Genomic DNA, 23,741 nt, shown 5'->3' on the forward strand with positions numbered 1-23,741 from the left:
AAGAGGCAGTCCCTGGTTTTAAGGCATTTATTGTCATGGTAGAAAGTAGATGAGCAAAAACCGTACCCCACTTTCTCAGGGTGGGCCTGAGGTTAAATACCTTTTTCAGGGAGGAGTGTCTGGGAAGGGGAGTTTAATTGGCTAAGCCTTTAGGTACCTCATTAAAATGGACATCTGTCTTGAGGCTATGTGACCTGTGGTCATGTCCTCTATCTGTAGAGGGGCTTTGGGGCATCGCCCTTGCATGACTGAAAGACACTGCAGCCTCATGTCAGGAGTCTAGCGTCCAGGAGCCTGGCAAAACGCCTGACATCCCTCAGGGTCACTGGGGTTTCAGGCCTGTGCTCGACCAAAAACCAGGCTGCCTTTCAGGGTCCTACAGTATACAGGCAGGAAGATCATGAATTCAAGGCTAGCCTGGACTATGTGGGCAGAAAAACCTCTCTCAAAATAAAACACAACGAAAATAACCCAAAAGATACTGCTCAAATGTTAAAGTGGCTATAGTCTGACGAAGCTTCCCAACTGTTTAATCTATTTTGTTATTAAGTTAGTACCAGTTCCTTTCTATATTGAAAGTAAGAAAACTCATCTTCCATGTGAATAGTATGATAAGATGCTGAAGGGAAGGATGAGGATGTAAGCATTATGAAAGAGAGAGATGGGGGCTGGGGCAGCCTGACCCTTAGGAACATAAGAGATGGGATTTCCATCAACATTTTACCAACATCAGCATCATGTAACATCATGTAATTCTTTTTTTTTTTTTTTTTTGGTATGCTCTGTTTAGTTTCCTGGCTGTGATGAAAAATTGATATGTTTAACTTACACAGTCAGCCTTAGCAAGATGATATGCACTTCGTAATTGCACCATAATTACATTAAAAGGCAGAGGCAATTTTCTCCTGAGCGTGGCCACCCACTCAGAAGATTGGTGTACAGAAAGCAATTGGGCACATATCGTCAACGTCAGGCCAGATTTACAAGGCTCAGTCAAAGTGTAAAACAAGTTCTCAAACCCGAGGTCAGCAAGATGTAAATGTCACGCATTCTGTGATAACAGTAACAGGGATGTTAGAGATATCCCCCTGTGACCCACGGTGCTTTTCAGTTCTCAGGGAAAGCAGCTGCACTGTAATCTGCAATCATCTGCATGTCGCTCCGTTTATGCAGGGTGCTCCACAATTCTCTCAGTTTCCCTCAAGTGGAAATGATCCGGTGAAGTAAGACTAGCTGATATTATTTTTATCTTGTCGATGGGCAAAGAGAGTCCGATAATTGTTGCTAACTGATTGGCTGACAGCTGCTCCGCAGTAAAGGGAGAGTTGGCAACATACCAAGTGGAGCCATGTTGAAGGCGGGACAGGAGATTTCATGGCAGATTTTTACTCAAAGTGGACAGGGAAGACTTGGCTCAGGGGAAAGCTTCCAAAAGAAATGGGTGAGCCAATGGTTCCTGGCCGAGGTTAGGGGTAAATCTGCGCAGAAACTTCATTGAGGGTCGTGTTTGAAAAAGGACTGTAAACGCCATTCTCATGCTTTCTACCCTTTTGCCGTGTTGATACCAAGGCCCAGAGAATTACTAGATAGGTAAGTGATTCAGAGCCCAGTGCACTTTCTATATGACTGGAAACTTAGTGTCATCAAGAGCAGTGCGTCTGAGGGAGAACAAGATGGAAAGGCAGGTGGGGTAGTTTGGTTCAGAGGTTCACATCCTTCGAAATTCACAAGCGTTGGAAGAGCTAATGCTTGGGGAGGAACTGACCTAGCTTAGTTACTCTGTGCCTGAAACCACCCAAACTGAATGGACAGGTGCCCCAACCCAGAAGGAGTTCACTTCAAAACGCAACGTGCTACAAATAAGTTTGAATTATAAAGTCAGGAATGGGAGCATACCCTGAATTCTTTGCAATGATTCTGAAATAATTGAAAAAAAATTTTTTTTTGTAGTATTGGTACAAGCTGTCTTGATTTGAGGGCTGATCAGTCAAATATTTTAAATTGCAGATACTTTGCAGTAATAGTAATAGAAAGCTCCCCTTTGTGAGGTGGGGGTAGTTAGGGAATGCAACTACCTTCAGGCTGATTTATATCCCTCAGAGCAAGCAGCAAATAGCCTTGTTTATTATTGGTCATAGTTATTACACAATTCATAATCTGTTCTCCCGAAAGAATAGTATTGCAGCGATGAATGACAACTTATGTATGGAGCAGAGTGAATTTATTACAGGAAGCATTTTCAAATAACGTGGAGCAAAAAATTAGGTCTGCAACATGTTCAAGCTGGGTCGGGCAACGGCTCTACCACTCCAGCGTTTACTTTTATAGCGCAATAGTGAGTAGATATGTTGCTCACTCATGTTTAGGTGCAAACTCTGCTCTCTGAAGACAGGGCATGTCAAACTCACTTTTAAACCTCTCAGAATCCCATTCATGTTGCGTGATAAAATCAACCCGGGGTGGAAAATGGTTGAAAGAGAGTCATTTTTTTTTTTTTTTTTGTCTTCTTCCCATCACAGGGATTCACATGGACTGAGTGCTGACTGTGTGCTAGAAAATGCTTTATGCACTTTAATTCACCCAAGCCTCCCAGCAAACTCTTGAGGACAATCCATTAGTTACCACCGAGTATTTGCAAAGGGAAACAGACACCGAGATCTGGAACAACTTCCCAAATTAAATGATGCAGCTAAGTAAATTGTAGAGTGGGATTGAGCTTCAGGCTAACTGTGCTAAGTTGTAAATGCTACAACCTTAATCATGGCCCTCATAATTCTTATTTCTCTAATGCACACATGAACCTGTATGTATGGTGTGTGTGGTAAGAGTGTATTTTTTTTCAGATTACAAATGTGCTATTATGATTTATCTTTAATATCATACTTTCCATTGGATTATATGATAAATACTAATTTTATGTATTTATTTACCAGGGTTTTGTTTTATACTCAGGTTTTGCTGTGCATGTTTGTGTGTGTGCTGGTAAATGTGCATACAGGGGTATGTGAAGGCCAACAACCTTTGGTGACATCCTCAGGAATGCTGACTACTTCCTTTGAGGCAGTATCTCTCCTGGACCATGGATTCACCAGTTAGGTTGGAGGGACTGGTCAGTGAGTCCTGGGTATCCTCCTGCCTCTGCCTCCCAAGCACTGGAATATAAATATGCACCACCTCACCTGACGTTTTTATTTGTCCTAGAGCATTTATCCCACTAATATCTATGTTTGTGCATGTACCATGTTACATCTTTACCAACTCCTAATACCTCTGTATCTCATCCCTTCTTCTTTTAAAAATATATTTCTCCACACTGCTCTTTCCTCTTTTGCTTTTTAAACTGTGACCCTGAACTCACATAAAATTCTAATTTTTTTGCTGCATTTATATAGAATACTATAGGAATCTTTTTGCAGTTGAATTGAGTATGTAGATTGCTTTCAGTAATATAGCTATTTCACAATATTAATTTTGTCGAAGTTTGTCTGTCTTCTAGTATCTTCTTTAATGTCCTTAGTATTTTAAAATTTTCATTATAGGGGTTTTTCACGGTCTTAGTTAAGTTCATGCCAGGGTTTTAATATTTTTAAAGTTATTACAAATGGATTTTCCCCATGTCTTTCTGAGTATGTTTTTATGGTTAAGTAGGTAAGTTACTGATTTTTATATAATATTTTTTTAATCGTTACACTTTACTGAAAGTGTCAGTCTGAGAATTTCCCAGAAATATCTATATGGTCTTTTATACATAGAATACTATTGTTTAAAAATAGGGATAATTTGACTTCATTTCCTATTTGTACCTCTCTTATTTCTGTCTTTTGTCTTATTTCCATAATGCATACATTGGCACTATATTGAAGAAGAGATAAGAAGAGAGTACAGTTGTCTTGCCTCTGATTTTCATGGAACCACCTTGCCACTTAATTATGTTTGCCGTGATTTTACTGTATGTTGCTGTTATTATGTTGACTTACGTTTCCCATAGTCTTAGTTCCTTTAGAGGTTTACTTCTTTTTTTTAATAATGAAAGGATGTTGTTCTCTGTCAAAGGCCTTTTCTGCATCCATTGATGTTATCATGTGATTGAATGTATTAATGTAAGACATTACATTTGTAGATTTTCATACAGTAAGGTGATTGGGTGAAGGGAATGATCTAAGGAGATGTATTGCTGAATCCAGTTTGCACGTATTTTATGAAGAGTTTCTCATCCGTGTTCATCAGGGAGATTAGGTAAAGTTTTCTTTCTTTGTGTGTGTTTATTAAGCTTTGGTGTCAGTGTAATCCTGGATCCATAAAATGAACTTGATTGTGTTTATTTTTAATTTATTTTTGAGATGCATTGCTGGCTTATATGTTCTGAGTAGCTGGGATTCAATGTATCACCAGGTCTGGTGTGTGCCTTTGCTTTCACGAGTTGTATATTTTGGTTTTTACCCAAATCTACTACTCAAACAACTGTAACAGAAAAAAAAAAACTTTTATTGAGTAGCAACTCACTTCTGTTCATATACTGAGAAAAGGTCCCAAGACTGTATGTGAATGAACTCACAGGAATGGGGATTGATAAAAATTATGTTCAAAACCAGACTGGAGACTCCTAGTTGGTGTACTCCCATGAAGACTCCATATCCTGATACATCCTAAAGGAACCGCTGCACTCAGAGCAGATGGTAAGAATCCCCCCACCCCACCCCGAGTCCCAGAGCTGCTTCTGGGAGCCTGGTGGACTGGGGACCCATCACCCACTAAAATCAAAACACACATCGAACCCCACAAAATAGTGGGGGATTTCAACATCCTACTCTCACCAATGGACAGGCCATTGAAACAGAAACTAAACAGAGACACAGTGAAACTAAGATAGGTTATGAACCAAATGGATTTAACAGATACCTACAGAACACTTCGCCCTAAAACAAAAGAATATACCTTCTTCTCAGCAACTCATGGTACCTTTTCCAAAATCTACCACATCATTGGTTACAAAACAATCTTCAACAGATACAAGAAGATTGAAATAATACCATGCATCCTATCAGATCATCATGGCCTAAGGCTGATCTTCAATAACAGCAAAAACTACAGAAAGCCCACATACACATGAAAACTGAACAACTCTTTACTCAACGATAATTTGGTCAGGGAAGAAATAAATAAAGAAATTAAATACTTCCTGTAATTTAATGAAAATGTTGATACATCATACCCAAACTTATGGGACCCAATTACAGCAGTGCTAAGAGGAGAGGTCACAGCACTAAGTGCCCTGGTAAAGAAACTGGAGAGATCTTACACTAACAATTTAACAGCACACCTGAGAGCCCTAGAACAAAAAGGAAGCAAACTCACCCAATAGGAGTAGAAGGCAGGAAATAGTCAAACTCAGGGCTGAAATCAACCAAATAGAAACAAAGAAAACAATACAAAGACTCTGCAAAACCAAAAGCTGGTTCTTTGAAAGAATCAACAAGATAGATAAATCCCTAGCCAAACTAACTAAAGGGCGGAGAGGCAGTATCCAAATTAATAGAATCAGAAATGAAAAGGGAGACATAACAACAGAAATGGAAGAAATTAAAAAAAAATCAGATCCTAAAATCCTATACTCAGCACATCTGGAAAATCTAGATGAAATGGATGGTTTTCTAGACAGACACCACATACCAAAGTTAAATCAAGAGCAGGTAAACTATCTAAACAGGCCCACATCGCACTAGGAAATACAAGAAGTCATTAAAAACTTCCCAATCAAATAAAAGCCCAGAGCCAGAAGGATTTAATGCAAAATTCTACCAGATCTTCAAAGAAAACCTGATATCAAGTTTCCTCAAACTATTCCATAAGATAGGAACAGAAGGAATGCTACCTAACTTGTTCTATGAAGCCACAATTACTCTGATACCTAAATCACACAAGGACCCAACGAAAAAGGAGAACTTCAGACAAATCTTGCTTATGAATATAGATGCAAAAATACTCAATAAAATTCTTGCAAACCGAATCCAAGAACACATCAAAACAATCATTCACCATGATTAAGTAGGCTTCACCCCAGGGTTGGTTTAATATAGGAAAATCCATTAATATAATCCACTATATAAATAAACTCAAAAAAAATCACATGATCATCTCCTTAGATGGAGAAAAAGCATTTGACAAAATACAGCATCCCTTCATGTTAAAAGTTTTGGAGAGATCAGGAATTCAAGGCCCATACCTAAACATAATTTACTGCAAACAAAGAGCCAATATCAAATTAAATGGAGACATACTTGAAGCAATCCCACTGAAATTGGGGACAAGACAAGGATGCCCACTCTCCCTATATCTATTTAATATAGTACTTGAAGTGTTAACTAGAACAATAAGATAACAAAAAGAGATCAAGGGAATACAAATTGGTAAAGAAGAAATAAAGGCATCACTATTGGCAGATAGTGACCAATAAGTGACCCCAAAAATTCTACCAGAGAACTTCTCCAGCTGATAAACAACTTCAGCAAAGTGGCCTGATATAAAATTATCTCAAATAAATCAGTAGCTTTCCTTTATACAAAGGATAAACAGGCTGAGAAAGAAATTAGGCAAATAATTCCCTTCACAATAGTCAAAATAGTATAAAATATCTTGGGGTAACTCTAACCAAAAAAGTGAAAGACCTCTATGACAATAACTTCAAGTCTCTCAAGAAACAAATTGAAGAAGATCTCAGAAAATGGAGAGATCTCCCATGCTCATGGGTTGTCAGAATTAATATAGTAAAAATGGACATCCTATCAAAGGCAATCTATAGATTCAATGCAGTCCCCATCAAAATCCCAAAACAATTCTTCAAAGACATGGAAAGAACAATTCTCAAATTCATCTGGAAAGGCAAAAAAAAAAAAAAAAAATCAAACAAAAAAACCCAAAGGAAAAAAAACAAACAAACAAAAAGCAGAATAGCGAAAACAATTCTTTTTTTTTTTTTAAAAGATTTATTTATTTATTATATGTAAGTACACTGTAGCTGTCTTCAGATACTCCAGAAGAGGGCGCCAGATCTTGTTACTGATGGTTGTGAGCCATCATGTGGTTGCTGGGATTTGAACTCGGGACCTTTGGAAGAGCAGACGGGTGCTCTTACCTGCTGAGCCATCTCACCAGCCCTTTTTTTTTTTTTTTTTCCGAAAACAATTCTTAAGAAGAAAGAACAGTTGGGGGAATTACCATCCCTGACCTCAAGCTATATAGAGAGCAATAGTGATAAAAAAAACTGCATGGTATTGGTACAGAGACAGACATGTTGATCAATGGAATAGAATTAAAGACCCAGAAATAAAACCACACTTAAGGTCACTTATTCTTTGACAAAAACACCAAAAATATACAATGGAAAAAAGAAAGCCTGCTCAATAAATGATACTAGTCTATCTGGCTGTTTGTATATAGAAGAATGAAAATAGACCCCTTTTTGTTACTTTGTACAAAGCTCAAGTCCAAGTGGAGGACCTCAACATAAAACCAGATACACTGAATCTAATAGAAGAGAAAGCAGGAAAGATCCTTGAATTTATTGGCACGGGGAAATTTCCTAAACCGAATTCCAATGGCTCATCCTCTAAGATCAAGAATTGATAAATGGGACCTCATGAAACTGGAAAGCTTTTGTAAGGCAAAGGACATTGTCGATAAGACAAATCAGCAACCTACAGATTGGGAAAAAATTTTCACTAACCCCACATCTGATAGAGGGCTAATATCCAAAAATATATAAAGAACTCAAGAAGTTAATCACCAAAAAAACCAAACAACCCAATCCAAAAATGGGGTATAGAATTAAACCGAGAATTCACAACTAATGAATCACAAATGGTTGAGAAGCACCTAAAGAAATGTTCTAAGTCTTTAGGGATCAGAGAAATGCAAGTCAAAATGACCCTGAGATTCCACCTTACACCAGTCAGAATGACTAAGATCAAAACCTCAGGTGACAAGGTATGTTGGAGAGGATGTGGAGAAAGAGGAACACTCCTCCATTGCTGGTGGGACTGCAAACTGGTATAACCACTCTGGAAATCAATCTGGAGGTTCCTCAGAAAATTGGAAATAGATCTACCTGAAGACCCAGCTATATCCAAAAGATGTCCCACCATGCCATAGGGGTACGTGTTCCCCTATGTTCATAGTGTCCTTATTTGTAATAGCCAGAAGCTGGAAATAACCTAGATGTCCCAGGACAGAGGAATGGATACAGAAAATGTGGTTCATTTACACAAGGGAATATTGTGCTATTAAGAATGAGGACATCCTGAGTTTTGCAGGCAAATGGATGGATCTAGACAATCCACCCTGAGTGAGTTAACTCAGACCCCAAAGGACATGCATGGTATGTACTCACTAATAAGTGGATATTAGCCCCCCCCCAAAAAAAAACCCATACAGAATATCCAAGATACAGTCCACAGAACTAAAAAAGCTCAACAAGCTGAAGTGCCCAGGTGAGGACTCCTCAGTCCAGCTTGGGAGAGAAGAGAAGAAAGCATCACAAGGGAGCAACCTGGGAGAGAAAACGGACGGGGGGGGGGGGGGGGGAGGGTGGTTGGGGAAGGAGAGGGAAACCTGATCTGGTTTTGGGTGAGGGAAAAGGAATGAAGCCCTGAGGGCCAGCAGAAAGAATGTAAACAGACAACCTCAGGAAATAGGGGGGGGGGGATATGGAATGTAAAAATATGTTAAAAATAAAATAAAATTAAAAACAAAACAAAACAAAACAGACTGGGATCAGATTGAGTTTGTCAACCACAATTGTACTCTTTCCATTTTTGGTCTTTTCTGTCAGTTAATTTGATATTGGTCTGATTAAACTACTATTATCCATATCCCAGGCTGTAGTTTGAATGTTATTTATATCTTTCAAATTTCTGCTATGTCAAAAATCTAGGTCCCAGGGTGGCACTGTGAGAGGTGAAGCTGAGGTTAAATATCTTTAGTTCTTGGACTGAGCACAGGGTCCCCAATGAAGGAGCTAGAGAAAGGACCCAAGGAGCTGAAGGGGTTTGCAGCCCCCTAGAAGGAACAACAATATGAACTAACCAGTACCCCCAGAGCTCCGACGGGCTAAACCACCAATCAAAGAGTATACCTGGTGGGACTCATGGCTCCGGCTGCATATGTAGCAAAGGATGGCCTTGTTGGACATCAATGGAGGAGAGGCCTTTGGTCCTGTGAAGGCTCTATGCCACAGTGTAGGGGAATGCCAGGGCTAGGAAGCAAGAGTGGGTGGGCTGGTGAGCAGGGGGAGCGGGGAGTGGTTGGGGGATGTTTCGGAGGGGAAACCAGGAAAGGGGATAACATTTGAAATGTAAATAAAGAAAATATCTATTAAAAAATATCTTTAGGTCAATGCGCTGATGCTCTGAGAAGTTTCTTGAGGGCCACGAGAGTTTTCACATCAGGGTCATTGTAGGAGACTGGGTTTGACTCTGCTCAGCTGCATCTTCCTCCTCACTCAGGAGATCGATGATGACTCTTGCCACCTGCACCTGCATTTACCAGGCACTCTTCACCCAAAGCGAGATGGTTCAGATGCTCTGGTCTACAGCCTTTACCACTGTATGCACCTTCTGGGGCTGGAGAGTTTCATGCTAACTTGACACGAGCTAAACACATCTGAGAGGAGGGAGCTCAGTTAAGAAAATGTCTCAATAAGACTGGACTGAGGTAAGCTAGGACGACATTTTCTTAGTTACTGATTGGGGAAAGCCCTGCTGACCCTTGTGGGTGGTGCTATCCCTGTGGCTGGGCTCTTTAAGAAAGCTGGATGATCTAACCGGGGAAGCAAGCCAGTAAGGAACACCTCCTCCATGGCCTCTGCATCAGCTCCTGTCTCCAGGTTCCTGCCCTCCTTGAGTTCCTGTCCTGACTTCCTTCAGCGATGAGCTACCAGTGTGAACGAGTAAGCCATATAAATCCTTTCCTCTTCAACTCGCTTTTGGGCATGGTGTTTTGTCACAGCAATAGTAACCTCGACTACGTCATTTTGCCGCATATGTGGCCCGCGTGAGCTGTTTCCCTGTTGTGTTGACAAGCTGCAAGTGCAGACCCACAAGGAGGACTCTTGTTTTCTCTTCCCCGATTTCTTTGCAAACCCTTGCAGGAGAGGGAGGGCTGGCCACATTGCCTCTTTAGCTTTCCATTTGTAGCCACTTGATTTCCATCTTCCTTGCCTCGCCAGGAACTTTAGGAAATAGTAAACCATGCGTCACCCCAAGAACCAAACCTAGACCTGGCGTAGAATAGGTGCTATAAATAACTGTCCAGTCAGCAGGTGACTACTAAGCCCATGCTATTAGCTGCCTGCCACCTTCAATGTTTAGACCCTGTGGAACTCCATTCTTCCTTCCATTTACCTCTCATCTTCCTCTTTTTTTCCTTCAGCCCTTGGGCTTCATAGTAGGAAACCAAACCCACAATTGTATAACAGTTATATGCTTGAACGGAGCAAATCACAGAGATATTTACCCGCAGACATATTTCTTTGGTCAAATGCTCCCCTTGTTTACTCCTTACCAATTTACGTTCTCATTAGAACCAGAGCTGTCACAGCTCTGGAAGGTAACGTCATGCCGGGCCCTGTAAGCAAGAAGAGGCTGTTTCTGAAGTTTTGTTTTCTCATTACTGTCTATAGACCCGAAAAGCTCTCCCGTGCTCCTCAATATTGCGGGGATGATTAGGTGCATTGAATTACTCCAAAGACAACTTTATCGTTTAGGGGCAGGGAGCACATGAGAAAACTGAAGACAAGCTGTAATGGCAGCTTAGACCCATCATGAGGAAAATCTGCGTGTGGAAAGCACGCAGCTGAGGGGAAGAGAAAGGCAATTGAGAGCACTCTGGCAAGTCTGGTTGCATCTGAGCATGCGGAGGCCGAAGAGCTCAAACACACCTGATGGCAAATTCTTTTTTTTTTTTTTTTTTTTTTTTTTTGGTTTTTCGAGACAGGGTTTCTCTGTATAGCTCTGGCTGTCCTGGAACTCACTCTGTAGACCAGGCTGGCCTTGAACTCAGAAATCCGCCTGCCTCTGCCTCCCGAGTGCTGGGATTAAAGGCCTGCGCCACCAGGCCCGGCTCTGATGGCAAATTCTTAATGCAGCAGAATTGCTGGTCTCCCTCAGTGACGGCTGAGGAGTGGGCAGTGTTTTTGAGTGCCTGTTCTCACTTAGGTTTTGTTCAAATAACTTCAATTTCTCCTTTATAACCTAACCAACACCTCTGCAACACAGGGTTTTCTCTCCAAGCTTATCCCTCAAACAAATGCCCGGCTTCCTTTACCCATTCCTAGGAATCCCAACCTCACAGGCTTTTCAATGATGTTTGTTAACCTTGGCAAGTTTAGGAATCTAGAAATGGCTGAAAGAAAGCCTTCTCCTGTGGGACTAGGCACAGCTTCTCCCACTGAGGCCAGACAAGATTGTCCCTTTATGGGTGTGGGATCCACAGGGTGGAGGGGTAGTGGGATAGGGGATTGTGTGTGTGGGGGGGTAGACACCCAGAGCTTCCGGTTCTAAGGTGGATAGGAGCAGGATTTATATAAGGAGATACTGGGTTGTACAATGAGTAAATAAAATAAATTTAATTAAAAAAAAAAGCATTCTGCTTAGAAGGCGGCTTCCATTTGTCTCTTCCTCTATGATGGGGTCATGAAGGCTGGACACGAGTTTATGCTTATCAGTTATGAAAGGTGTTTGGGTGACAACTGTTAATGTGGAGTCCTGAACGGCTTGAAGACAATAATGTTTCCTGCCCTATGATGTAGTTTAAGAATTAGCTTAAATATATAATATCCTTTAGGGGAATAAAACGGCATGCAGGAAAGTCTTGCAGACTCAGACTGGAAAATCATGAATGGATATGTAACTTGAATTTGGTCACATGGATAAAATATCTCCCCTTCCCACCGACATGCACAATCCAGTTGCTGACACTGGCTGGAATTGACTTCTCACAGGGGACACTATGAAAGACTTGTGAGTTGTCATTGTTCCATCTTGGGACACCACCGTGTGGTGTCCCATAAATGTCTGTGAACTATGTGACTGGCTGACTGAATAATGAATGACCTGAATGAATGAAAGAGACCTTTCAGGATAGCAAAGTTAATATTTTGGCCCCAATCCATTATTTGATGTTTATTCTTGACACTGTTTCCTACCTCAGTCACAATTACATGTTAAGTGGATTTATAAGATGACAATGGGCACTCTTACTGGTATCAATTTTGTCTTTTTCTTGACACTGACTGTTTGTTGTATAATCCAGGCTAGCTTGGGTGGGATTTGTACAGTCTGTCCAGAGCCTTTGGGATGCCGGGTTCACAAACTTGTGCCACCTTAATAGATGTTATGCAATACTTTACATGCCTTATTCAGAATCTCTTGGCTTCATTTTTTGGGGCATTTCATATGCTCTTGTTGACCCAAACACATAGTCACTGCCTTTGATTTTGCATGGGTAAGGCCCCTGAATGGGTTGTATTCTGCTCAGCCCTCAGAACATAAAGAAAATGTCTTCATGCTGAACATAGATAACAATTAAGGGACTGGGTCAGTTAAATTTAAAATGCAAATCTTCAAACTCAGCCTCCTAAGTGCACTCAGTGTGGTCATTAGTTTAAGCAAACACATTAGGCATTCAAAATAGGATGCTGAGACAAATGTAATATAGAGAGAAAGACACTTCCCCTCTGCTGTACCATTTCACCCTGCCACTGAGCACCGTGGCTTGCTGGAATTCTCTGCAATAACATTTAATCTTTCAGCTAAACTGCTGTATCAGACATATTTCAAGCTAATTATCTGCCATTATAAGATTATATTTTGTTCTCTAATAGCCTTTCAGCATCCTCTTTTATTAGAGAACCAGTGATTTATAGGTTTTTTTTTTAATATAAAAGATAAACAAAGATCATTTGGCCAGTTGTTTGGTCTCATCACTGTGTAGGGCTGGGGAGATGGGACTTGAGAGAGTCATAGCAAGTCATACTGCTTAGATACTGGTTTCTACTAAGGTCTCTCTCCCTCCCCCTCACTTCTTCCCTCTCCCATCCCCTCCCTTTTTTCCCTTCCTTCCTTCTCTCTCTCTCCCCTCTCACTCCCTCTCTCTCTCCTTCCTGTCCCTTCCTCCCTCCCACTTCATTCCCCCTTCCCATTTCCTCCCTTTCTCCCCTCCCCTTCCTTCCTCTCCCTCCCCTCCCTTCCTCTCTCCCTCCTCCTCTCCCCCTTCTCCCATTCTTTCTCACTCTCCCGTTTCTTCCTTCTTTAATCCTCCCTCCTTTCTGTTACACACATTCTTAGACCAGAAAGCAGGCAATATAAAAACGAACAAGTCGCGTTTTGGACTGAACTTCAGATCTGTGTGTAAAATACCCTTTGATGAGAGTGTAATTGGTTAGACAAAACCCTGATCTTCTCCCCTGAGGCCTCCCCTTTTCTGCTTTGTAGAAAGTTCCTTCCCATCCCATCAGGACCATGTGTCCTCTGTTCCCCTCATTATTCGGGGCTGGCTCAACACTCACTTTCAAGGACAGTCCTGGTCAATGATCATGGGGAGCCAAAAATGTCACTTGGAATTTTCTAGCTGTCTGAGGATTTCTCGGGGCCGTATTCAAGCAGCTTTTATACAGAAAGCCAGGAAAGCAGATGTTTACCTATAGTAGCATCTCATGAGCTGAACAAAACAGGGGGAGGTGGCTGGGATTTCTGATCCTCTTCCACACACAAAAGGAAGGAATATAATTCACACCTTCTAGTTTGATAAACAGCTTTTTTTGAAAATAATAAAAGCTCACCCCCTCTCCGATGGCCAGAGTTTGGGTACAGCTGTAGCGGCACTAAACCCGTTCTGAGTGGGAAGAGCCCGGGAGGCCGGTTAGATGCCCACTGAGCTTCCCTAAGGAATTTCTGTTCTCCACAGGACAGGAAAGAGGGGAGAGCAAGGTGAACTGCTCGTGGCCAGCCTTCCTGGCCAGTGCCTGACCAGAGAGCCTGCTCCAACGTGCTTAATGGCTATCACTGATTTGCAGACATTTGAGCAGAAAGTGCCCGCCGAGATAGAGTCAGAGAGCCATTGGAAGACTGAGCTACTTAGAGATCAAAGCCAAATGCTCCTAGGCTTCTGTGAGCTGCACCATTCATTCTTGTCCCACTGAGTGGGACAAAAATGTCTTTTGATTGCCCACTAACGTGGGACCATCAGAACACTGGTGACATTCAGAGACAAAAGAAAACCAGGAGGCCAAGGGACCTCAGAGTGACCTTGGTGACAAAAGGCACTTCCGCAGAAACACACATATCTCAGGCAGTGTGGCCAACAGTGACCAAACTATGCCAGCTGACATTTCGTTTCTGAGTAGCAGCTCCTTAAGCATTTGGAGCTGGGACGCTTCATCCCACTCTCTTGGAAACCCCCAAGACCTCTCACAAATGCCTGCTTTTACTTTGCTTCCATTAAAACAACCAAAATTCCCTCCTCACAATTGTTCGGACATCCCAACAGCACAGTCCTTTCCTTCCCGGCTTGCAATGCAAACAAATATGTTTTGTCCATTTCTTCTGGGTACTCACTCCAGCCTCATACCATGGTTAATATTTTTTTTTCCCCTTATCAAATGGCATTTCCTAGAACTACCTGAAGGTGGCAGTATTGTGCATCAGCCCGTGATTAGTAATGAGATCAGGACCCAATTAAGGAAATGATTTAAGGAGTAGGCTGTAACTGACTCAGAATGAGCAGATTATATACTGTGGAGACTTTTTTGAGCCTAAATACAACCACCCTACCCCCCACCCACAGACATACACTCCAATATGTATATATAGTTCAAAAAGGTAAGAGGAAACTGAAATGGCATGTCAACAGAGGGTAATGCTATTATTATCTCAAATATGCTCAGTCTATATAATTAACACAGTGATATCTTGGGAGGGGGGGAGTGTATGGGTCATTAAGACAGCTGGCTGAAGAAATTCCAATGATGCCAATTCACGGGGAATTTTCCAGGAGGAAGGCCATTATTCCTCCAACTAGAGCCTCCAAGATTCTGCAATCCATGTAGTTTGGAAGTAAGACCCCTATTTCCTTTGGAGGGACATGAAGCCAGACTGTGCAGATATTTTCCATTTGTCCACGTTACAAGAGTCCCCAGCTCTCTGAGGTGGAACGGAGCAACAGCATTCCAGTAAAACTAACTGGACCATTGAAACGGTGGTGATGGGGGTGGGGTGGGGGTGGGGATCATTGGCCATAATCGTGGCTGGAAAGGAGATATGCATAGTCAGAGCGGACCCATTCCTGTAACCAAGATGCTTATTAGGGCATACTTGGCAGCGACATCACAACACCACCTAGGAAGCTGATGAATAATTGATTCAGACTGAGTGGACATTTCAAGGGACATTGGCCATATGGCTGTGAAGTTGAAGCTGAAGGTCAGTTACAAGACACAGGTCAGAGGCAGGAGGAAAGTCCCTGTGTGTCAGAGGCAGGGCCATAAGCTAGGTCCTCTCAGATCTTAGATTGGGGCAGATCCAGGCTTCCAGCTGAGTCGCTCTCCTAGGGTGTCTGATTACTGGGGCTTTCCACATTTTTAGAATTCCGAAGGAGAAGTGCCACAGATAGATACTCTGTTTGGATCTGCCCTTGAAATGAGACAGCTCAGCAAACGGTCACTTTGTTTTGTTTTGTTGCAACAGTGAGTTGCCTGGTACTGTGTTTCACATCCGTAGCATCAGACACTGTTAGGCTCACTCAAAGATTCTTCCCAGAGGCCAGTGGGCAATGGTGTGGGAGAAGACTCCTGGAAAGAAATGACATTTTAGAAAACTCCATATCAAGAAATTGTGTGTTTCTGACTGAGTAGTTTCTAGAATGTACACTTGGTTACAACTACCTTGGATATTTTATGTCATTTAATCTTCATAACACCACATGAGGTAGAAATAAGTCTGTCTCTCTGTCTGTCTATCTATCTATCCATCTATCTATCTATCTGTCTACCCACCCATCTATCCACCCATCTACCTATCCATCTATCTATCTATCTATCTATCTATCTATCTATCTATCTATCTATCTATCTATTCATCCATCCATCCACCTATCTATCTATCTGTCTATCTATCTATCTATCTCAATTGTATAGAAGTTGACCTTTCCCAGAGCTATAACTACCAAGCAACATGGCTGGTATCCAAACTCTGAGTTACCTTAGGGGGAAGGAGGGTTAAATCTATTTATGAAACCATGGAACTTAAACCATTTTGTTGAATTTGAAAAGTAATGGGCCATCGTGAATTTATTTTTTTTTTAAGATTTATTTTATGTGTGTTTATTTGCCTGCATGTCTGTGCACTGTATGCTCAAAGAAGCAAGAAGAAGGCATTGGATCCATTTCCTGGAACTGAGGTACAGATGGTCATGAGTAGCTATGTTGGTGCTGGGGACTGAACCCAAGTCCTATGCAAGAGCAGCCAGTGCTCTCACAGTGGAGCCATCCCTTCTGCCCCCCTCTTTTTTTTTTTTTTTTTTTTTTTTGCAACCAGTGTATATTAGTATAAAATAATAGGTTTTATTATGATATTTCAACATATACACATAGTTTCAGTGTCTCACGGTATTAATTATTAGCACATAACCTCAGATAAAATCCATTTCTCAATGCCCACCAATTTGGAGATACTTCCCATGGACCAGTAAGTGTGCTGTGGGGCCAGCACTGATCCACATTTTAAGAATAGCTTATTTTGTACTTTAGAGGACAAGACTGGGAGCCCTAACTCTGAAGATGACCACTTGTCTCAAACACTACCTCCCACAGGCTCAACTTGCCTCCAGTAAACATATCACTCAGTGCCAACCCTTTGTTTCTACCATTGCTGGAAACGCTGCCCGTTTTGATTAAGTTAAAGTGTCTTCTCTTTCCTATGCAAGAGTCCTGGGAGATGGGTATATGCCTAGTCATGGGCCACATAGTCTGAGTGGGAATGTTTTGAAGGCAGGAAATTAGGCCATCTACTTGACATGTAAGCAGAAAGTCCCTGCTGATCTCAAAGACATACTTCCAGCATTGCTCAGGATCCCACACTCCCTGGCTGCTTTGTCATCTCTGGAGTTCAGGGGTCATTGGTATGTCACATGGCCTTTAGAAACCACTCCCCAAATGAAAGCTGGTGCTATGTAGAAGAAACTTTATCTGGTCGCCTTCATTAGACCTATTTATAGCAAGCATAGAATTTGTAGACTGACTCAAAATCAGTAGTTACATTTGTCAATCCAGGGCTCTGTCCCTATAATCCTATCATCATCAAACGTATGTGTAGGAACCAGATGTGGTGGTATAGGACTGAAATCCCAAAACTCAAGAGACTGAGGCAGGGGGATTTTGAGTTGGAGATCTTCCTTGACAACAAACAAAAGAAAACAAAATGTGGCCTCCAAAGAGCAAGGGAGAATGTGGGGCTATACAAGAAAGTTGCTATTGGGAACTCAAAGAATAAGGGGCTTAAGTCAGCACTTCTCAGAGGAACACTTGCATTGGAAACACTGTGTAATTTGTTGAGATTCAGATCTCCTAGTCATTCCTGTTGAATCCAGGACCTGGGCTCTTAGCAGGTGGTGAGAAATTAAGACAAGCTAACTTATGATCCAAGTAGATCCAAGTAGTCACAGTTGTTCCTCAGATCAATAGCATGAGCATCACTTGAGATTCTGTTAGAAGTAGAGACTTCATGGAGCTTTAGCTTTGGCATGCCTGGCCAGAAATGGAGGATGGAATCCAGCAAGGTGTATTTAACAAACCTCTGAACTCTGATGCATGATGAAGTCTGAGAATGACCTGCCTTTCAACAGAGCCTTCCATAGTTCCACACCAACACCAGTCATCCACTGATTCCCAAAGAAATCAAGCTAGAGCTATGACACGTGTTTCTAATGCTTCCCTGGTGATTTTTTTCTTTACTTGTGGAAGAGCACAGAAGTAGGACAAAACCTTTTTCCTTTTGTCTTTAACCTGAGTGCTTACCCAATCATCTCCAAAATTTAATGAATATGGGCTACTCTTTAATTAGTAAACTCCCACAGATGCTTACCCTATGCAAACTCCATGTGGCTATACATGTGTGTTTATAGGCACACGTATGTATGCATATGCAAACATTCAAAACAGGGACCAGTTTCTGCCCCAAAGTTTATTACTATACTATGACTAAATAATAACCATTTCCTCTTTCACTTTATTATGATACTCAAATAATTTGCTTCAAATGATATTTAATTCAGAAAGCATTTATCTGTGAGAACACAGCAGGTCCCTGCTCTACCAAGTTAGCTTTCAGGCTATAGAAGGCACGGTCACCCTTGCAACCTTCTCTTCTGCTAAAGGACTCCACTCCTTTCAGCTGTTCATATGACCAGGTCATTTTGTCTCCACATCTCCCTGAGCTAACCCTACTGAATGCACTGCAGTATGTCAACACCCCTTACGATGTATGGTTCTTAGAACAAAACAACCTGAGCAGAATTGATCGGACCATCATGCCCTTTGTTTCATACAGTAACATATTCTATCTATCCATTCATCCATCCATATATCCATCCATCTACTTATGAATGAATGTATGGTCTAGAACTGGCCTTCAGTTCTCAAATTTCTGATTTTCTTGCCTCCAGCCTTCTAAAGGCTGTGAGTATAGGCTTGTGTCATCCTGCCCAGTCCAGTACGCATTTTTAAAAAACAGAATCGAAGTTCTCACTTGAAATTCTATCCTTTCTTAAAACATCAGCATTAAAACTAAACACTAAGTGAAAAGCCAGAAGATTTTCCATATTGCTGTTCAGATATTCATCATATTTTCTATAATTGTGCACTTGGCAGCATAGGGCTTTATTTTTTTTAAAAATCAACTAATTCCTCTGTTCGTTTGCAGTCCTCTTCATATCTTCGTCTCCTTCAAAAAAATACTAAATAGAACACTGTGATTTTAATAGTACACTTTTAGAATTAATCGATGTAATTCTTTATCTAGTAACAACATGAACTCATAGAATTTTCTCAAGAACTAACTTCTAAATATTTCATAACATATTATATCCAAGTCCAACTGTCTAATAACGATCAACTGACCAAGTAAAATTATTTTTGCTTCAAAAGCAGCATGAATTTAAATTCCTTCCCCCTAAAAACAATTTAAAGAATTCTTCCACTTGATGTATGTATTAAATTTCTCCTTTTCTTATAGTTCACATAGCCGATCATGAAGGTATCATTTGCTATTGACCTATTGACCACCCTAGGGAGACATCACCCACATGCAGACAAAATACACTAACTTATGTTAATTTATAGTCTTTTGGAAAGATGCCAAGTATAATTACCATTAAGTTGGATTTCACCCTTGGTGTCTATTTCTCTATACACTTAAGTTTCTTCTATAAGGACGTCACAGAAACTTTAACAAGGGCTGCTCAGCCATCAAGATTCATCTGAAGCATTTGCTTCATTAATGTGTGTATGTGTGTGCATGTGCATCGTGTGTGTGTGTATGTGTGTACATGTGTGAGTGTGCATGTATGAGTCTGCATGCATGCATGTGTGTGTGCGCCTGTCCATGTGTATGTGTGTGCATGCACATGTGAGTACGTGTGTGTGTGTGTGTGTGTGTGTGTAAGAGAGGGAGGGAGGGAGAGAGAGTGAGCGCATGCATGTATAGGTCTGCATGCATGTGTGTGTGTGTGTGTGTGTGTCTGTCCATGTGTATGTATGTGCATGCACATGTGAGTACATGTGTGTGTGTTTGGCTGTTTTAACATGATTTGCTCATATACTGTATACTGGTTTTTCATAGCATTCACCATGTTCCCTAGCCTGTATTCACAAACTAATCTGTTAATATTCTATCCCAGAAATGTGCCTGCATTTTATGCCAAGCTCACTAGTCCATAAATGACAGGCTCCATCTGATCTCTTTTGGATGGGTGGAAACACGTTCACCTAGTTTTCCATGATCCCACAGAATGCTATACCTTCTTATTCTCTAAGCAAACCGCCCCAAAAATGTGTGTTTGCCTAGCCAGTAAAGGGGAACGCTCCAGAGAAGCCGGGGTGCTGCTTTGTATGCACCTATCAATATTTATTCTGTAAAGTTCAGAATGAAAATCATGCTTGCTGACAAAACAGACCAATGCAGAATCCAAATTGAATTCCTTCCTATCTCACCGTCATCTGTTGACATTGTGTCCGTAGCCCAGACAGCCTGAGAAGGCATTCTGTTTACTTTCCATACAAGAATGTGTGTTTCCTCTCTTAGCGTGCTTGGCATTTCTCAGCTATTTGAGAACATTAGATGTTTTTAATATCATCCTTAGAGTGTGGTGTCTTCTCTCTTCTCTCCTTATGTGATTTCCCTGCCCCTAACTCCTGCCCCTCTCCTTTGTGGAATAAGTTCCTAAAGACTTCAAGGGTATTAGTGTCTTTAGCTGCAACCTCTTTTTTTTTTTTTTTTTTAAACATACATACATACATACATTTATTTATTTATTTATTTATTTATTTATTTATTTATTTATGTGTGCATGCGCTTGTGCAACAAGGGGTATGGGTGAAAGGCAGCAACTTGTGGAAGTTGGTGTATACCTTCTACAATACAAGTTCTGTGGGGACTGACTCAGGCTTTCAGTGTTGGTGGGAAGTGCCCAACTCACTGAGCCATCTTGCCAGCCTTCTATCTCTTTCTTATGGAGGCCATTTGTAACTCTTCTGCCAAGTTACATTTTTAAAAGATTGGCCACATCTCATTAATCATCTCCCTGCTTGTCAGGTTAAAGACTAGTAAAGGTGGAGGGGAACAGAGAATGCAGCCAATAAATGTCTTAGAAGATGCACAGAAGACACTGCCAACTGGAGAATATATATTTTTTTCACAACAGATGTGTGAACATATAGTAGAAAAGTTGCCTTATGTTTGTATCAACAAACCAATTGAGCATGACGAATGACACTTGTATTTAATTCAAAATAATATTAAAAAAACTCCTCAGATTTGCAATTTCCACGAACTTAACTCCTATTGGTGATAGTAATTACCTGCTTCTTCTGTCTGGTTCTGCCCCGATCCCAAACCAGATGGCAGTCTATGGACATCAGTGGTATCTTTGTCCCATGAATGGCGTTCCTTTTCTGCTTCCACTTTTGATGTTGAGTTAACCTGGGGAGGTTATTGCTGTCACCTGAGATAGATCACATGGATGTCTTGTTCCTGTATCTTTGACCTGCTGTCCCCACAGAACCAGAGGACCCCTGATTCTAGACAGTAACCTGGACATATAACACTTAAGTTTCTTTCTAGGTCACTTTTCAACACTCACATTGATGTGAAGGGTCATTTACTCTCCCAACTCAGAAATGTATCTGGCAGAGCCATTTGGCACACAGAGTCCTGCCCTTGTCCACTGCATTCCTTGGATCTTGGCATTAACCTAGAGCCAACTATGTGATCAAAGCCAGTCTCACGTGTGACACAATATTAGCCTGCTTCCTTCAGGGACATGATGAGTCCTCAGAGAACACGAAGTTTCAGAAGCAGAGAGAATAAAATCCTTTGGAACTGATATGAATCCAATTTTCTAAAGATGCTCAAAAGAAGCCACTTGGGACTGGAGAGATGGCACAGTGGTTAAGGGCACTTTCTGCTCTATCTGGACGACCTGAATTTGATTCTAAGCACCAACGGCAGACAATTCATTTCCACCTGAAACTTCCTCAGGGACATTGGCACCTTCCTTTGACTTCCATGGACAACCACACACATATGGTAGACACAGTCCCAAATAATTAGCATAAATAAATGCAATAAAAATAAAATCTTTAAAATAGCTTTTAAAAATTGAATGCCATTTAGCAGGATTTATTGTTCTTCAAAACCACAATGAATTGCAAAACCTTTGAAATGTGTGTATGATTTTCTCTCTCTCTCTCTCTCTCTCTCTCTCTCTCTCTCTCTCTCTCTCTCTCTCTCTTGTCCCCCAGTGGGTGAATCTGTCCTTATGGTAGATGACAATNAAGACGCCTGCTTCTAGCCCAACATTGAAGTGCCTGTATGTGATTTTCTCTCTCTCTCTCTCTCTCTCTCTCTCTCTCTCTCTCTCTCTCTCTCTCTCTTGTCCCCCAGTGGGTGAATCTGTCCTTATGGTAGATGACAATTCAGGAGGAGCCGAAGACGCCTGCTTCTAGCCCAACATTGAAGTGCCAGCTGCCATGGACCATCCATCCCAGCTGGGTATGGGGGTCCCTGGGATATGGAGGTTCTCAAGGCTAGGTGGATAAGGATTCAGATGCTCTAAGTTGCTTGAATCTTGTTCTCCAGGACTTGGGTGTTGGGGGAGGGGGTTGTCTTGGCTGTACCTGCTTTCTAGACGATCTGAAAACATCCGATCCACGTGCTCACTCTCCTGCTCTGAGGGTCCTGCTTCTTCAGTGGCGTCTTCTGTCTTAGAAGGTCCCCTGCCCTCAGGCATAACTTTGCTGGCAGACATAGATGCTCCAAATCTTTGAGAACGATGTTCAGGAGACAGTACTGAGAGAGCAACCACAGCAAGCGTAGCAAGAAACATATTCTCTGCTGATGGTGGCTTCCCGGTATCAGAGATCATTTGTTGTGCTCTCTGGGGTGAGTTTATCCACTTGTCCCCTCGTGGGTGGCTCTGTCCTTACGGTAGAAGACCCAAGCCGCTCGATTCTGCAAAACCCAGCGTCAAACACTATTTTGCCAATTTCCTTCGGTGTCTCTGGAGCTGTCCTGTGGGCCTGCGCGTCCTGCCACAGCCTGTCTTTCATTGTGTTCTTTGTGGTGGAGATTTGACTCATAGCTGCCGCTGGTCCGTCCTTCGTCATCTGCTTTTTGCTTTGCTTGTTCGATCAGGCACAGTTTTCTTCTTGTCCTGCTTGTCTTCTGATTTTTTTTTGGGGGGGGGGTTGGGGAGGGCAAGTCTCCCTCTACTTGGTCCCACTCTTTCTGCTCCGTTCTCATTAGTGGCTCCTGTGACTGGCTTTCTAGTGGTAGATGGCACCGTTTGGGCCATTTGCTTGGCCCTCTGAGTAGCTGCTGATCCAGTCGCTTTCCCTGCTGCGGAAACAATGGGCAGCACAACTTTTTTCTCTCTAATGGTTTTTTTCCCCCCTACCCCCCAGAAATTTGTCTTTGGCCAAATTGGGTACCAGTCTTAGTCTGCTCCCGATGTTCTTTGGCCTTTGATCTTATCATCCACCTGGTATATGGAAAAGCCTATTCTGGTTCAGCTTTCACACCTCTCTGGTCTGTGACAAGAAAGCAGCCTATAGACACTCTATAGAGCCTATAGAGACCTGCTTGGAACACTCCATGTTTGGCTTTCTCGAGCTGTTCCTTTAGTTTTTGGCATTGCTTTTCTTCTTTGTATTTCTGGAGGAGCTGCTTCCGTTGCTTGCTCAGAACCCTTTACACTGAGCTTGTTTTGGAGCTGGTCTTTTCCAGAGTGAGGTCTTGCAATGTCGTGTGTCTATTACCAAGGTGTGTCCCATCCAATGGAATGTTGATAACCTTCAAACCGAAGTCTCAGTTTCCGTTCATATACCCGGTCACTGTTCTCCTTCTGAGACAGCCACTTTCTGTGAGCCAAGCTGGTTCTAATCATTTCAGTGCTCAAAGCTTTCTGCTGAAGCTGAC

At 41.8% G+C, this 23,741-nt stretch overlaps 1 pseudogene; it reads right to left on the minus strand.

Annotated features, from left to right (window-relative positions):
- Window positions 1-22,266: 22,266 nt before the first annotated feature.
- The window catches only part of LOC110336238, an 8,370-nt pseudogene continuing 6,895 nt past the window's right edge, over window positions 22,267-23,741 (minus strand).

This window comes from Mus pahari, chromosome 19 (assembly GCF_900095145.1).
Source record: "Mus pahari chromosome 19, PAHARI_EIJ_v1.1, whole genome shotgun sequence".
NCBI lineage: Eukaryota > Metazoa > Chordata > Mammalia > Rodentia > Muridae > Mus > Mus pahari.